The sequence below is a fragment of the Berghia stephanieae genome, chromosome 11 (genome assembly GCF_034508935.2).
Source record: "Berghia stephanieae isolate SIO BIC M18660-M18661 chromosome 11, UCSD_Bste_1.3, whole genome shotgun sequence".
Classification (NCBI taxonomy): Eukaryota; Metazoa; Mollusca; class Gastropoda; order Nudibranchia; family Aeolidiidae; genus Berghia; species Berghia stephanieae.
Genome location: NC_088370.1, coordinates 22,647,908 through 22,662,114, shown reverse-complemented (window position 1 = coordinate 22,662,114; position 14,207 = coordinate 22,647,908). Strand labels below are relative to the sequence as shown.

The 14,207-nt window shown below is 39.1% G+C and overlaps 1 protein-coding gene across 1 annotated transcript in view; it reads left to right on the top strand.

The window, feature by feature from the left end:
- The window catches only part of LOC144956907 (G-protein coupled receptor GRL101-like), a 274,635-nt gene that overhangs the window by 208,697 nt on the left and 51,731 nt on the right, over positions 1 to 14,207 (top strand). The window lies entirely within an intron of this gene.

The following is a 14,207-nucleotide window of genomic DNA, read 5'->3' as shown; positions in this document are numbered from 1 at the left end:
AAGAAGAAGAAGAAGAAGAAGAAGAAGAAGAAGAAGAAGAAGAAGAAGAAGAAGAAGAAGAAGAAGAAGAAGAAGAAGGAAAGAAAGAAGAAGAAGAAGAAGAAGAAGAAGAAGAAGAAGAAGAAGAAGAAGAAGAAGAAGAAGAAGAAGAAGACCAAGAATAAGAAGAAGGGGAAGAAGACAATTCAGCCTGGTCGTGGTTAAAATCGTACTCCAACACAGACGTTTCCAATTATAAATACGATCAAATGCGAGACACGTCGGCGGGTAAAATTGTCATAAATCTGATTTGAAAATTAAAATCTGAGCTAATCTTAGCATGTCCCTTGTCAGAACTATAACTGGCTACCCTTCTCCTATGAAAGGACCTAACTGACAAATTGTCCTTAATTCTTGGTTAGATATTCATTTCATATCAAATATTCTTGAGAAAAAATAAACCGCAACCTCTTTAAATATAATTGTCAAACATTGAAGTCTTTATTTGTGTGTCAGCTTTTACGAATTTTGGACGATTAGGAATTACTTTAGTTCATCAATATGTGGTGCAAAAAGCCATTGTCAGTCAAATTGAACAGAATCCGTTCTTTATAATACTTTCATGTCATGCTTTGTAGAATAGAAATATTGTAATCACTTCTTCTTCTTCTTCTTCTTCTTCTTCTTCTTCTTCTTCTTCTTCTTCTTCTTCTTCTTCTTCTTCTTCTTCTTCTTCTTCTTCTTCCTTCTTCTTCTTCTTCTTCTTCTTCTTTTCTTCTTCTTCTTCTTCTTCTTCTTCTTCTTCTTCTTCTTCTTCTTCTTTCTTCTTCTTCTTCTTCTTCTTCTTCTTCTTCTTTTCTTCTTCTTCTTCTTTCTTCTTCTTCTTCTTCTTCTTCTTCTTCTTCTTCTTCTTCTTCTTCTTCTTCTTTCTTCTTCTCTTCTTCTTCTTCTTCTTCTTCTTCTTTCTTCTTCTTCTTCTTCTTCTTCTTCTTCTTTCTTCTTTTCTTCTTCTTCTTTTTATCTTCTTTTTTTACTTTTCTTTTCTTCTTCTTCTTCTTTTTCATTTTTTCTTCTTTTCTTTCTTCTTCTTTCTTCTTCTTCTTCTTTCTTCTTCTTCTTCTTCTTCTTTCTTCTTTCTTCTTCTTCTTCTTCTTCTTTCTTCTTTCTTCTTCTTCTTCTTCTTCTTCTTCTTCTTCTTCTTCTTCTTCCTTCTTTCTTCTTCTTCTTCTTCTTCTTCTTCTTCTTCTTCTTCTTCTTCTTCTTCTTCTTCTTCTTCTTCTTCTTCTTCTTCTACATCTTCTTTCACTTCTACTTTGATAGAACTGTCCGAGTAAGTCTTTTACACGTTATTTAATACGGATCTAGACATTTCTACAATGTGAAGTAGGCGAACGGTGAGGCAATCATTTAGAATGTAGATATCCAATATTTACTAGACCTGATTAAGCAAATATTGGTCTAGATTGGATCGTGGCCCCAAGGGGTACAAGCTGCATCAATAAATAAACTTTCTTATGATTTGTTCTTAGTAACAAATAGAACACTGTCTCGCCGATGACGTAAGGAATTCTTATTATCTATATTATAATAAATTCAAAATTCAGAGATTAAATTCCTTCTTTTTCATTATCCTAGGAGTTTGTTGGGGTTTTTTTTTGTTTTTGTTTTTTAATAGTTTATTTTTTTATTTTATTTTTTTTTTTGGGGGGGGGGTGTCTTTTTTTAAATGCTTTTGTTATTCCAAAAAAAATATAGAGCATACGTTCTTCAGTAAATGGATTACAACTGACGTTCAATGTTTTTGTTTATTGATCTTAACAACGCCACTACCACTTCATTATCTCATTCGTCTGTAGTTTATCATTCATCCTGTTTTGTTGATAAAGGGGAAACCCGAAACGTCCATCTAATCTGTTTTCGTATATAAAATTGAAGATAACATTCAATTTCATATTGTTAATGATACTCTTCGGATAAGACATTGGTTTTTCACAAACAAATAACTTCCGAACAGGATAAACGGACTACTCTGTAACTAACACTTCGGGTGAAGTGTTGGAACTGATATTCACCTGAGATCTTATTCTTGTTATTTTGATATTCAATCTAGAGCTTTTACAATTGGATTCAATAGTCTGATGTCACGTCGCCCAGCAGCGGCGGCCCTCGTGGTTCTAACCAAAGAAAATCGGTACTTTTTAAGATTGGAACATTTTGAAATGGACGCCAAAAATGTTGTTCATTCCTATTGTGTAAACATTCAAAACAAGACGACCCACGGTTGTTTATACAATCCATTTTCCGTATGTAGATCATCCCGACAGAATAACATTTGGGATGATGAGCCACAAATGATGAAACAAGATGAGATTCTTATGCTTCAATACATACACACATCATCAATCCTTTCAGATGGTTGGGGTTCTTTTTAACGCAAGATAAAAATGAAAATATGAATAAATAATACAAAGTTTTATGTAAATAAATAAATATGATTGCAAATTGCAAGTGGCGAGTGGCAGTCTGAAATATTCATCTCAATCATTTACTCCTATGTTCTCAAGGGGGGAGGGGGGGGGAAGCGTGTAGGGGTTGTTGAAAGAGTGAGGGGGGGGGGGGGAGGGAGGAGCAGAATTGGTTCTTCCTATAGACATCGATAAATCAAAATGAAACTGAAGGTCTGAATTTTTTTTTCTGAATTGATGCACATTCATTTCGGCTGGGTATTTACGATAGACTTGTATCCAAAGGGTAACAGGAAATAGTTGGGGTCTTTTTGTTGTTGTGCGGCTATGTGGTCTTGTGGTATGACAGTCGCTTTCGGATCGGAAGGTCCTTGGTTCGAGACTCGCTCGGCGCATAGTTGAGTCCTTGGAAAAGGCTCTTTACTCACATTCTCTCACCGTACACAGGTGTAAAAAAAATATAATATCGCCTTACAGGCGTCATGTCTTGTCCTAAATGTTCTATGTTGCTGTTGGACAGGGAGCCCTTGTAAAGCGCTTTGAGCACGTTTAGTGGATATTGCGCTATATAAAAAATCATGTTTTCCTTCTGCTCTCCAGAAAACGGGAGAGGGATCATCCTGCTCATTGGGCCATAAGTGGCACAAAAGGCTTGCTTCTAAAGACGGGTACTGAGTAGTTGTTAAATGTGTGCCTACTGGTGCGATAACTTGAGCTTTTGATATAGCGCAATATCCACTAAACGTGCTCAAGGCGCTTTACAAACAATATATACAATAAATGAGGAGTTGTGAAGAACATCAATCATGATGAAGCAGTGGAAATTTTTTATATTATGAGTGTAGATGATACTACTTGTGCGGCTTTATGGTCTTGTGGAATGACACTCTCCTTCGGTTCGGAAGTCCTGGGTTCAAGCCTGGCTCGGCGCATAGTTTAGTCTTTGAAAAATACTCTTTACTCACATTCTCTCAACGTACTCAGGTGTAAAATGAGTACCTGGCTGTCAACAGCGTTGTCTCTGTCTGAAAAAATTTTGTAATATCGCCTTATAGGCGTCATGTCCTGTTCTATATGTTACGTTGCTCATGGACCCTTTGTAAAGCGTTTTGAGCACATTTAGTGGAAATTGCCCAATATAAAAGCTCTAATACTAAGCTGGACTGTAAATAGAAATCAACAAAAATGATTATAACAGCTTTAAAAAAGAACAAAATACCAAACACGGAACGTTTTGGGCTCAAAACCTGCTTCAGTCAACAACTAAAGCAATAAAGACATAAACACATTACTAAAAAAAACAGATAGACGACAGAAAAATATCTGGTAAGTCCTTTCGGTATAAATGAGCTTTTATATAGTGCAATATCCACTAAACGTGCTCAAAGCGCTTACAAGGTGTCCCTGGTCAACAGCAACATGTAACAGGTAGGACGGGACATGACGGCTATTATTAGGCGATATTACAAAAAAAAATTTCGGACAGAGACAACGCTATTAACGGTCAGGTACTCATTTTATACCTGAGTACGTTGAGAGAATGTGAGTAAAGAACCTTCTCCAAGGACTCAACTATGCGCCAAGCGAGGCTCGAACCCCAGATCCTCCGATCTGAAAGCGAGTGTCATACCACTAGACCATATAGCCGTACTTTTGTAAGCAGTTAAATTATCTGTAAGTCATACGATTCCTTTTACTTTCTATGAGTTGTTGGTTTCTATTTCATTCATTATCCTTCTCATTCTACCCCGCTGAGGGATGAAATCCCAACGACCTCCCATTCCCCTACCCCCTTCCCCCTCCACCCTCATAAGCTCAGACCACCCCAGTATCCTTCCCTTCCCCAACCCACCACTTCCAAGATTTGCTCTCGTTTTCTCATTTCCCCAAATTGACCACAGCGACCAATAAATTAACTGTGTAGCCAGCGACTAATTCGACTCACTTAACTGGTCTTATCCAATACCTTTGTTTGTTGTTGTTTTGATTGATTGATAGATTTATTTATTTGCTTATTTACTTATCTATTTCGTGTTCTTATACGTATGAACCCCCCCCCCCCCACCCCCACCCCCAAACAAATGCTTATAATATACAGAAGCTCTAAGCGTTGTAAAAACGCACGTATACACACAAACACACACACACAGACACACACATAGACATACACACACTTTCTCTCTCTCTCTCTCTCATACACAGAGACAAACACAAACGCACGCACACACGCACACGCACACACATACACACAAACGCACACACATGCACACGCACGCACACATACACAGACACACACACTTTCTCTCTCATACACAGAGACAAATACACAGAGACAAACACAAACACACACACACATACACATACACGCACACACACACACACACACACACACACTGTCCATTTAAAGCGTTAGATTTGTAGATTTTGTTCCTAAAAAGCCTGGACTTTGTCTCGTTCTACATGTTACGTGTTGCTGTTGGTCAGGGACCAACTTGTAAAGTGCTTTGAGCACATTTAGTGGATATTGCGCTGTATATCAAAAACATGTTTTTGATTTGGTACGAGTAGCCGAAAGGAATGATCAGAAAATCTCAGACAAGTAGACTGGGGCTGATCGTAGCCATCGTTATGTTATAGCCTGACACTGAAACCCAAAAAGACTGGCATTTTGACGTCATTATTTGGTTTTTGCACCGCCTAGTGAGTTGTCGTTAGTAGTGCTCATGGAAACAAGTGGTCCCATTGGTTGAACTATTGAATACAACTCACGATTGTTTTTCTTTTGTGGCCAAAGACTGGCATTTTGACGTCATTTTTGGTCAGTGTCAGGATATAAGTTAACGATGGCTACGATGGCTACGGGCTGATCCTGTGAGGCAGCTATAACCATGGGCTGCAGCTTGGAATTGAATTCTATTAGCTACTGGGAGTCATTAATTAGCCAATGCAACTCTTTCAAAATGAGGAGAGAACTTTATCTTTATCTTTCTTTTTCTTTTTCTTTATTTTTATTTGTATTTATTTTTGATAATCAGTCTAGGTACATACATTTGAATGATCTGCAATTTGTTTAACTTTCGAATTGAATTTGAAAGGCTAAACAGACGGAATTACAATAATCTTGTTTTGAAAATATGGTTTGTGATTTATTTCATTGTTAATGGGTTGATACATATTGGCCTAATCATCATCATCTGGGTTCCTTCTTTCTACGGAGATTGAATGCCATGGTCTTCTTCTTCTTCTTCTTCTTCTTCTTCTTCTTCTTCTTCCTCTTCTTCTTCTTCTTCTTCTTCTTCTTCTTCTTCTTCTTCTTCTTTCTTTCTTCTTCTTCTTTTCTTTTCTTCTTCTTCTCTTCTTCTTCTTCTTCTTCTTCTTCTTCTTCTCTTCTTCTTCTTCTTCTTCTTCTTCTTCTTCTTCTTCTTCTTCTTCTCTCTCTCTCGGGCAATTCCCAAACATTCACTGATGTCACCTTTGATATTTTCTTGCCAGCTTTCCCATTTCTTCCTCTACCTTCTCTTTCCTTCTTTGTCCAATAGGATACAAAACGATAGACTATTGCAAAGTACTTTCTGACAAATCCAACAAACCCAGCTAGCCAGTCCAATCGTGTTGAGATGGAGTTCAGGGGAAAATATTAACTGAATCCGTAATCGATGCCGATTCATTTGATTTTGAAATAGGCACATTCTAGCTCTGAGAGACCAGGAACACTCAAACACACACACACACACACACACACACAGACAGACAGACACACACATTTTACACATACACACACGCGCGCGCGCGAGTGCACACATATAGACAGATATTAACATTTCATTTTATTTCTTCTTACACCGTATCATTTATTTCTATCGCTCAATCTTCTATTTTTATTTTTATTTTCACCCCTCACAAACACATAACGACAGCTATAGACGTTGCCCCGCTTCCTACTATAGGAATAAAGCATCATCGGCTATGACTCACTACAAGTGATCTCCAGAGATTAACCCTTCCTAGACCATTCATCACTAATTCAGGCCTACACTAGCAAAACACCTTTGGCATTTTCCACTGAAGAAGAATTAGACTCAATATTATAACTTATTAAATCAAGCACGTTTCCGCGGATTTACTTTGGGCAATGCTTTTCATGGTGCCTCATTTATTCACGCAGTAGGCAACATTGGACTACATTTCCATTCCGTACAGTACAAATCACCTGTTCCCGCAAGTGCCTATGGCTAGGTATTCGTTCATACCTGAGTCAAGTGATGTAAATGAATATTAAAGCGTCAAATAAAAGTAATGTACATGTTACTGCTGGAAGCTCGAAGAAATAAATAACAATGTGAAATTGAATGTGAGCTTTAATTTGATATACGAAAACAGATAAAAGGGACGTTTCGGGTTTCCCCTTTATCAACAGAACAGGCCATGTTTTCGTATATTAAAATGGAGATTACAGTCAATTTCACATTGTTATTCAAATCAAAGTATTATAACAATGATCTAACTTTTTAAATAAATATCACCCATCCAACCATTTACATGAAGTTCATTATTGATTGCAATACGGGACAAGACGTATATAGATAGTTCGAAGATGACGTCAATCAGGTCTTTGTTATTGTTTTTTACCATCCGCGTTTATGAGTAGTTTTCACTAAACTGTATTAACCAGACTATAAACGTTCAAGGTTACACACAGTTTTGTATGTTGGTCCGTTATACTTCCGGATGGCAATGTTGTGAACTTCTTAGACAAGCCAATAACCAAATTGATAAAGGCCTTTTTGTCAGTCCGATACAGTATTGGTATACAAAACAACACAACAGTGAAAAATAACGATGTAGATGGTTTATGGTTATTAATGCCGACTTCTCGTCAACGGTTGACGTGGAGTAGGTAGAAGAATGGTAAAAATAAATATGAAATAACAGGGAGTTTACAGTGATTTGGTGTCAAAACAAGTAATCAGACATAAATGTAAGCATAAACAAAAAAACAATGATTGATGCGTAAATTGATAAATAGGCAAATAAATAGACAAGTAAGTGAATACATAACGGAATAAGTAAATCATATTTTGATAATTTGATAACGGATATATAAACGAATGATAATTATTTAGATGAAAATAAATAAATATATAAATAAGTAAATAAAATGATTAAATGATGAAATAAATTTATAAATATGGAAAAAGTAAGCATCTTGTCTGTCTAGTATGTGGCTTTGTGGTCATGTGTTATGACACCTGTCTCTACGGACGAGTAGGTATCTGGTTCGACCCCCCCCCCCCTGTCATGGTGTAAAGTTGAGTCCTTGCAAAAGGTCATTTACTCAACGTATAAAAGTAGTCCTTCATACCGTAGCCATCGTTAACTTATAGCATGACACTAGAACCGTAGCCATCGTTAACTTATAGCATGACACTAGAACCGTATCCATCGTTAACTTATAGCATGACACTAGAACCGTAGCCATCGTTAACTTATAGCCTGACACTAGAACCGTAGCCATCGTTAACTTATAGCCTGACACTAGAACCGTAGCCATCGTTAACTTATAGCCTGACACTAGAACCGTACCCATCGTTATCTTATAGCCTGACACTAGAACCGTAGCCATCGTTAACTTATAGCCTGACACTAGAACCATAGCCATCGTTATCTTATAGCCTGACACTAGAACCATAGCCATCGTTATCTTATAGCCTGACACTAGAACCATAGCCATCGTTAACTTATAGCCTGACACTAGAACCATAGCCATCGTTAACTTATAGCCTGACACTAGAACCATAGCCATCGTTATCTTATAGCCTGACACTAGAACCGTAGCCATCCTTATATTATAGCCTGACACTAGAACCGTAGCCATCGTTATATTATAGCCTGACACTAGAACCGTAGCCATCGTTAACTTATAGCCTGACACTAGAACCGTAGCCATCGTTAACTTATAGCCTGACACTAGAACCGTAGCCATCGTTATATTATAGCCTGACACTAGAACCGTAGCCATCGTTAACTTATAGCCTGACACTAGAACCGTAGCCATCGTTATCTTATAGCCTGACACTAGAACCGTATCCATCGTTATCTTATAGCCTGACACTAGAACCGTAGCCACCGTTAACTTATAGCCTGACACTAGAACCGTAGCCATCGTTAATTTATAGCATGACACTAGAACCGTAGCCATCGTTATATTATAGCCTGACACTAGAACCGTAGCCATCGTTAACTTATAGCCTGACACTAGAACCGTAGCCATCGTTATCTTATAGCCTGACACTAGAACCATAGCCATCGTTATCTTATAGCATGACACTAGAACCGTAGCCATCGTTATCTTATAGCCTGACACTAGAACCATAGCCATCGTTAACTTATAGCCTGACACTAGAACCATAGCCATCGTTAACTTATAGCCTGACACTAGAACCGTAGCCATCCTTAACGTATAGCTTGACACTAGAACCGTAGCCATCGTTAACTTATAGCCTGACACTAGAACCGTAGGCATCGTTATCTTATAGCCTGACACTAGAACCGTAGCCATCGTTATCTTATAGCCTGACACTAGAACCGTAGCCATCGTTATCTTATAGTCTGACACTAGAACTGTAGGCATCGTTATCTTATATACCTGACACTAGAACCGTAGCCATCGTTATCTTATAGCCTGACACTAGAACCGTAGCCATCGTTATCTTATAGCCTGACACTAGAACCGTAGCCATCGTTATCTTATAGCCTGACACTAGAACCGTAGCCATCGTTATCTTATAGCCTGACACTAGAACCGTAGCCACCGTTATCTTATAGCCTGACACTAGAACCGTAGCCATCGTTATATTATAGCCTGACACTAGAACCGTAGCCATCGTTAACTTATAGCCTGACACTAGAACCGTAGCCATTGTTAACTTATAGCCTGACACTAGAACCGTAGCCATCGTTATATTATAGCCTGACACTAGAACCGTAGCCATCGTTAACTTATAGCCTGACACTAGAACCGTAGCCATCGTTATCTTATAGCCTGACACTAGAACCGTAGCCATCGTTATCTTATAGCCTGACACTAGAACCGTAGCCACCGTTAACTTATAGCCTGACACTAGAACCGTAGCCATCGTTAATTTATAGCATGACACTAGAACCGTAGCCATCGTTAACTTATTATAGCCTGACACTAGAGCCGTAGCCATCGTTAACTTATAGCCTGACACTAGAACCATAGCCATCGTTAACCTATATCCTGACACTAGAACCGTAGCCATCGTTATCTTATAGCCTGACACTAGAACCGTAGCCATCGTTATCTTATAGCCTGACACTAGAACCGTAGCCACGTTAACTTATAGCCTGACACTAGAACCGTAGCCATCGTTATCTTATAGCCTGACACTAGAACCGTAGCCATCGTTATCTTATAGCCTGACACTAGGACCGTAGCCATTGTTATAGCCTGACACTAGAACCGTAGCCATCGTTATCTTATAGCCTGACACTAGAACCGTAGCCATCGTTAACTTATAGCCTGACACTAGAACCGTAGCCATCGTTAACTTATAGTCTGACACTAGAACCGTACCCATCGTTATATTATAGCCTGACACTAACTTGTAGCATGACACTAGAGCCGTAGCCATCGTTAATTTATAGCATGACACTAGAACCGTAGCCATCGTTAACTTATAGCCTGACACTAGAACCGTAGCCATCGTTAACTTATAGCCTGACACTAGAAACGTAGCCATCGTTATCTTATAGGATGACACAAGAACCGTAGCCATCGTTAACGTATAGCTTGACACTAAAACCGTAGCCATCGTTAACTTATAGCCTGACAATAGACCCGTAGCCATCGTTAACTTATAGCCTGACACTAGAACCGTACCCATCGCTATCTTATAGCCTGACACTAGAACCGTAGCCATCGTTAACTTATAGCCTGACACTATAACCGTAGCCATCGTTATTTTATAGTCTGACACTAGAACCGTACCCATCGCTATCTTATAGCCTGACACTAGAACCGTAGCCATCGTTAACTTATAGCATGACACTAGAGCCGTAGCCATCGTTAATTTATAGCATGACACTAGAACCGTAGCCATCGTTAACTTATAGCCTGACACTAGAACCGTAGCCATCGTTAACTTATAGCCTGACACTAGAACCGTAGCCATCGTTAACTTATAGCCTGACACTAGAACCGTAGCCATCGTTAACTTATAGCCTGACACTAGAACCGTAGCCATCGTTAAATTGTAGCATGACACTAGAACCGTAGCCATCATTAACTTATAGCCTGACACTAGAACCGTAGCCATCGTTAACTTATAGCCTAACACTAGAACCGTAGCCATCCTTGACTTATAGCCTGACACTAGAACCGTAGCCATCGTTGACTTATAGCCTGACACTAGAACCGTAGCCATCGTTAACTTATAGCATGACACCAGAACCGTAGCCATCCTTAACGTATAGCTTGACACTAGAACCGAAGCCATCGTTAACTTATAGCCTGACAATAGACCCGTAGCCATCGTTAACTTATAGCCTGACACTAGAACCGTAGCCATCGTTAACTTATAGCATAACACTAAAACCGTAGCGATCGTAATAATAACGGGTTGACTAACGTCAAATTCATTCCTTCTATTGATGCTCTGTGTTAAATTAGAATACTCACAAAGTCCGCCAGCCAGAAATATCGCTCCAGCCCAAAAATCTACCTGGAACCTTGAACGTTTATAGTCTGATATATTTTAATGAGAACTTATCATAAAAATGGGTGTCTAAAAACAATAACAGTGAGATGAGTGACGTCAATTTGTTCCTTCTATAAATATCCAAGAACTTTACTCACTCCATCCGCTCTCTCCTCCTTCAATACATATGTATCTATTTTCTCATCATTTTCTTGTGCGGCTATGCATGTGGTCTTGTGATATGACACTCGCCTTTAGATCGGACGGTACTGGGTTCGAGTCCCGCTCTGAGTGGCGCATAATTAAGTCCTTGGAAAAGGCTTTTTACTCGCATTCTCTCACCTTGTTCACGTTTAAAATGAGTACCTCGCTGTTTACAGCGTCGTCTTTGTCGGGAAACAATTGTAATATCGCTTAACAGCCATGTCTCGTCTAACATGTTTTGCTGTTGGCCAAGGATCTTTATAAAGTGATTTGAACACCTTTATTGAATATAGAACAAGTAATTTCTCTCTCTCTCTCTCTCTCTCTCTCTCTTTCTTTCTTTCTCTATCTCTCTTTCTCTCTCTCTCTCTCTCACTCTCTCTCTCTGTCTCTCTCTCTATCTGTCTATCTATCTATCTATCTATCTATCTATCTATTATCTCGACATGTTACATTATTATAGCTATTGCTACATATATTGCGAATATCTTGGACGATTGTTGATGCTATGAGTGTAGGTAAAATGCTCACAACATCTGCCAGTTGGAAATAACGTACCGAACACAAACCTACGAGTAGCCATGAACATTAAAAGTCTGATTGATATAATTTAGTGAGAACTTATTACCAAAATGGCTGCCTTAATACAATAACAAAGAGTTGAATGATGTGAATTTCGTTCCTTCAACAGTCTGATATAATTTAGTGAGAAGTAATCAATGTTGTGTGCAAGACGAAAGATAGAATAGAAAGACATCAACTGGGACCGGTTCTGTCGACCACATAGCCTCACTATTAATTAAAATTTATTTCTAATTTCAACAATTTTTGGAGTAAACACACAGTTGTCAGTATCAAACCTATTGTAAATTTGACGCTGATCATGAATCCGACGTGAAAACAGCGAAAATCCGACAAAATTGTCCACTTTTTTAATACTGCCACGCCCCCAATCGCCGATTGCCTCGAAAAATACCTCACCGTGTTTGAACAAAAGTCATCTGCGACTGACTCAGGGATCGGGTCACAGCGACCGGTGCCTGTCCCTCAATCGTCCCTGGATGAGATCTGAGCGTGTATGGGCCCTCTTTGTTAACGATGGCTTTGTTAGAACCCACCAGGACTTCTAGTTTGACGTCATTTTTTATTTTTGTGCAACGCCAAGTGAGTTGCCGTTAATAGATCTCAAGGAAGCAAGTGATTCCATTGGTTGGACTATTGACTACAGCTCACGAATTGTTTTCTTTTGTGGCCAAAGACTTGTCTTTTGACGTCATCTTATTTTGGTCAGGCTAAAAGATAGTATGCGCTTGGCTAAGAAGCTTACAACATTGCCATCCGTAAGTATAACTGACCAACACACTAAACTATGTGTAACATTGAACGTTTATAGCTTGGTTAATACAGTTTACTGAGAATTACTCATAAACGCGGATGGCTAAAGACAATAACAAAGACCTGAGTGACGTCAACTTCATACTATCTATAAGTTTACGATTACTACGTTCAGAGCCATTGACCCCATGGAGTCGGAGTTTATCCCGTTGTCAATAGCGTAAAACGGACAATAGCAATTGCTTACTATCCTTTGGATAGGACGCTAGTCTATCGCAAAATGCTTTCCGCCAAATCTAACAGACTCAGCTACCCATTCACTGCTGGGTGGACGGAGGAGGGGGGTCTGAAAAAATATCGACTGTACCCTGGATCGATCTCGGTCCCTTTGCGTGTGAAGTGGGTGCTTTACCATCTGAGCTTCCGGGATCCCCTGCTCAACGTACTCAGGTGTAAAATAACTCCCGGATCGCTCGGCTTGTTTCAACTCCCAATTCTTGACGCCTGTGTTGCTTATAACGTCTGATTGTTTTCCCCCTCACATCTATTTGTTTTCATTTACAAACTCTACACATAGATTATACACATTGTCTTTCATAGAATACAAAACAAAACACAATAGCATGAGCTAAGATAAACAATACACACTTAATGTAAACAAAGTTAAAAAAAAACAATTTCACATATGTTGTTAAATTATTATCTCGCCAACAACTGAAATCAAATATGTCTGAAAACTGCAGACGACTGATTCTAAAACATAGACATGGTGATGAAGAAGTTATGGGGAGGGAATTAAACAAAGGGGGCAGCGTGGCTTATCGATACGGTCTTTGCTTCGTACCCGATAGGCAAATGGTTCGATCACCCGCCGCTGCGCTGTGCTTCCTTGAGCAAGTCACCTCGCCCTAGATCAATTTGCGGTTCTGTGCTGCGGCTGACGCCTGGGTTATTCCATTCTTCCCTTGGAATGGACCCAAGAGACAAGTTCCCCAAGGGAAAATTATTTTTTAAATTTATCTTTTAACGCTTGATTTGAGATTACTTGGAAAAGAAGCTAAACATTACAGTAAATAAATTAATGCGTCTGCTACACCCTTCCAATCTCCCTTCCCCATACTTCCCAAATACTATATCCATTTTATGTTGTTATCCTATCTATACTACCCCAAATGAATTGGCCAATCGCAAAGCTTGGACCATGTCACATGGCTTTTACGCTGTCCCCCTTATTTACAGACGACGATTGGAATCTTTATAGAGGTTAACTTGGAAAGTAGAAAACATTGTATTAGCATCTACATGTCTGCGTTTCCGGGGCTGACATCATGTCGGAGAACTGCTAATGAAATAGGATTTTTTTGCCACCAAAAAAAGTAACAATTTTGTATAAAATGAACGGGATGAGATGGACAGGCACGCTTATCGTGATGGAAGCTGTGGCAAACCTAATTCTATGTGGACACCAACCATTAATTTACAGTCAGACGATCTACACTTCGCT